We start from the raw sequence: 4544 nt of genomic DNA on the forward strand, positions 1-4544 counted from the left end.
CTGTCATTTTTCCCTTTTCTTATTACCATCAATAAATATTTCTCAAACTATCCTTCCTCTACCATCAAAATAACTTCTTTCCTAGAATCCTTCATTTTACTTACAACCTTTCTAATTCATGGGTATCTTTTCCCTGTCAAAGTGTATGGGGGGAGGAAAACATTTCTACCCACAAGGCACTACATACAAATTTAGTTGGCACTTACAATTGCCTCCCTTTATATACAGGTAAATGGGTAGAGTAGTTTCAAAAGTAATTTTGTTATTTTTGCCCCTTTGGCCACTGACAGAAAAACTAACTGTGCCAGGCTTTTATCTACAAGCAACAGCCAAAGGTTCAGGTCTAATCTAAACAAAAGGAACTCTAGTATCTTCTCCTGATTTCAAGATGTATGCTTAATACGTTTGTGCTAGATCTAGAGAACATGGGGGGGGGGAAACCAATCTCTTTCCCTTTTCTGTAATTCTGGCTCAACATGCAGTAACAAAACAAACAAAAACAAAAAACAGAACCACGTCAAAAGAAACGTAACATTTACAAGATAAGAAATAACTGACAAATAATGAAAAGCAAAACTTATTCTAGACAAATATCCCCCCCTCTGTGAACATCTGCTATTGGGATTAATGTCAAACGGCAAGGGCTGAAATAAGAAATTATATTTAATAAGTTACAATCACATAACAGACAGCACAATAATTAGGAAAACACAGCCAATCCGTCTTTATATAAAACATAGTAAACTATAGGGATCACGTTAGACTTAAAGCATAAAACTGCTGCAGAGAAAACAATCATCCCACTGTTTAAACAGACTGGAGAAAACAATTTTAAGAAGCTTGAAAAGGAAGGGAGCTCCAAAGAAATAAAACATTCCTCAATGGCAAGGACTGAGATAAGGAAGATATAAAACATTACATCAGGAAGGAAGATGCACACAAGTAATTTGTAGCAAGCAAGACAGACAAACACACAAAAAACCTTAATAATCTAAATTCATATCAAATAAGGAGGAAGGGAAGAAGGAGTTAACCCAGTACAGGAACAAAAGAAAAAGAAACCCCGACATTCTAAAAGGAATCGCTTAGTTCAAATCCTATACTTTCTATAAAAAAAATGCTAAGAACTACTAAGAGAACAGGTGGGCAGCGCAGCTGATCCAAGCAGTTAAAAGAGGAAAAGGTAAAATCAGCATGATTTATGAACGACAGTAATGGAAGGAAAGTTCCCTTGAAAGCAAACCCACAGAAAAACTTTCATACATACACTCAAAAAAAGCTATACGCATACAACCTCTCACTTGGGTACCCAACTCATACACATTTCTTTTATGCAAATCCTTCCTACTACCATTCTTACGTTCTTACTTCCCGGGAAAACACAAGCCTTACACACCTAGGAGTCTGACCCGTCCCTGGGCGTCCAGGTACGGCTGGTCTCGCACAATCAATGGCGTTTCCTTAGTCAATAACCATTTCTCTTTTTCTCCTTTTTCGCAAGCGCATGACCGTTCCCCCCCTGAGGGCCCCTCTCCTGGATCCTTCTCTTCCGTCTCAGCACTTGAATCGGAAGAGACTTGTTTCCGCGCCGGCCGAGGAGCCCCGCCTTCGGGACTGGAAGACGGCGCTGGCGCAGAAAGCATAATAGAACGACTTAAAATCATTCTTCTATCTGAGTCATCCTCAGAAAAATAACTTGGCCAAATAACTTTGGCCTCACCGGTCAAAGATCTGTCTTTCAGCATTGTAAAAACCCTGCAATCTCTGCACTCCCATCTGCCATAGGAGCCAGAAATGCAATTAATCTGAATGTTTTACCTCAATCCGCTCCCCTACTCCTCTTAAAGGAACGGGTTTAAAGGAGCCACTCTTTGGCTACCGTTCACCCGGTGCCAATACTGCAGTTACCCGCGGTCTCGCTACCGCACAGAGCTCAATCATCTTTCTCTTTTTCAGGCCTCTCTTACGCACAGGCAAGTCCTCCTCTTGCCACAGCATACACATTATTCCCAAAGGGCTGTCCTTTACCGGCACACTCCCTTTATTTCCCATGACGTCTGATAGCGGGTTTTCCTCAACTTTTTTTATCCCCAAAATGTCAAAGTCGCCCGCTTTTATTGATAACCGAGAAAATTCTCTCGTGGCGCCTGTTATCAAATTAAGGGGTGCAATGGCAAAAAGGGGGTCCGCACAAGGGATCCCGGATGAGCCCCCAATTGTTAGGTCCAAACCCAACACGCAAGTCGCCCTGTCAACCCCAATTCGCTTATTACACCCGGGAAGAGTGCGGAGTTGAGTGCAAATGAACCCACTATCAGAGATCAAGTAACACGAGACAAAAACCTTTGCAAAGGGGACCCAATACTTACAAGCCAAAGCAGGCCAGCATGGGAACCTCGTTTATTGGTGTCATAGGGTTTATATAGGCTCACCCCGAAGTTTACAGTATCGGGCATACGTCACAAAATACAAAAGAAGCAGTTGCTAGACACTATAGCTTTGGGGCAGACAAAAGGAGGTAAAGGGGTGTAGGGGGAAGGACGAAAGTGGAAACACTAAGATTATCTCTTAGATTCCATGTCTGCATACTTCGCATGTCCTAGAGATAAGCACTATGCAACTACAGAAGAAGGGAAGAGTAAAGGGGTGGCCGGCTGCAACCGGGCACCCCATGGGTAGGAGACAGACATGAAAATTACTACGCTTGCATATCAAAGGGTTTCACAAGTCAAGATCTGAGGGGCAGCGGAACAGCTTATAACATTTCTATGCAAGGCACCTTTATAGCAATAAACAAGGTCATAGGCATGGATGTGATACAAGAGATACATAGTAGGGAAGTTTCCAGCTTAAACCGGCTTTTATTATGCGAGCCACTGGAATGTAGGTAAGGGTCAGGTCACCAGGAAATAAACCGACATTTTATATCAAAAGTCAAATAAAGGCCACTTTGGTTCTATTTCCCATAAAGCCCAAGCTGGTTTAGATAGGACAAGTGAACTATAGTTTTACAAGCACTGGGGATTTCAATTTAACCCCAACATTATCTTGTTTGTTCACCGCCCTGAGAGCTATTCTGCTAAGGGCGGTATATAAATTGAAATAATAAATAAATAAAATAAATTTTCAAAAGCATACCCTGTATGTTTATCCATTAATCTGACAAAAAGGGTTTTTTTAAAAAAAAACAAACCCAAAGAAAAACAAGCGGTAGTGGAAAGGTTTCTTGTTGAAGATCCGGAAGCAGCCAATCAGTGCTGTGGGAAACGTGCAGAATTCCCCTTCCCACACAGCCATAAAATATATATTTGCACTGATTGCAGTGAGGGTCCTTCCAATGTAGTCCCACTGCTCTAAAATATTATATCTGTCTTTACCCTTGGTTGGTCTTCAGTCCCTACATTCTCCAAGCCTTTTTTCCTATGTTATGTATTTCTACCATTCCTCTTTACTTTGGGCCCTTCACTTTTATCCATTGGCATTACCTACTCAGGCCCTTGCTCCTTCCAATTTTCCGTTCAGACCTCATCCTTATTGCCAGCGAAAGACGGAGGTTTTGCAATGCAAATCTGTGTATGTGGAAGGAAGGAATTGGTCTATCGGCTGTGGGGTCACATATTTATTTAGGTTTTGTTTACTCTGCCAGCAGCACTGTGCTTTTCCTCACCGCAGTTCCTGAGCTTCCTTATACGCATAAAGGGGATTCATTTTTGAAATGGGCAGTAGAGCTGTGGATAATCTATATTTGGCATACATGTCGAGCAGGAACTGAATTGGACATAGATCCCTATGTGTGCTTAAGCATAAACATCCGGGTGAAAGGGACAGGGAAGTCATGCAGGGGCAGGGCTCAGCAGTGTGGCACCGCTCCCATTCATGCATATAACACGTTACGGGGACTTTAGGGGAAAAGGCATGAAGGAAGGCCACAGATCTCTCTGTCTGTACCTTTCCCCTCCCTCTCAGCTTTCTGATGGTGCTTCTCTTGCCCAGATCAGCAAAACAGTTCAGGAGGAAAAAGCAGACAGATACACATCCATGCAAATGCACAGGACAGCATATAAATAAATATTATTAATGAGAAATGATGACAATGAAAAAAAATTGTTATTTGGTCTGGCTTCCTGTTGCATCGACAGCTTAAGTTCCCATAGGATGTAGTCTTTAGTTCAGTGGGAATCCATCTCTCCCTTCTTTCAGATGTCTTGCGAAAACTATGTTGTTTAGAGAGGCCTTTGTAATTTGATATTTTTATTTTTTATTAGTTTGTATTTATTGATGTTTCATTGATGTTTTTAATGATATTTTTACATTGTTTTTACTGATTTTATTTTTATATGTTGTATGCCACCTTGACACATTCTTATGAAAGTATGGATTATAAATAAATGAATGAATGAATGAATGAATGAATGAATGAATAAATAAATAAGACCACATTCCTGTTTAGGATGAATTCAGTTAATCAATGTGATAAATGTCTTGATCTTTGGTTAGCTGGGATCTTTGCTGCCTTCATCCTTATTATGCAGCTTCTATTTCCC

This window comes from Rhineura floridana, chromosome 5 (assembly GCF_030035675.1).
Source record: "Rhineura floridana isolate rRhiFlo1 chromosome 5, rRhiFlo1.hap2, whole genome shotgun sequence".
Classification (NCBI taxonomy): domain Eukaryota; kingdom Metazoa; phylum Chordata; class Lepidosauria; order Squamata; family Rhineuridae; genus Rhineura; species Rhineura floridana.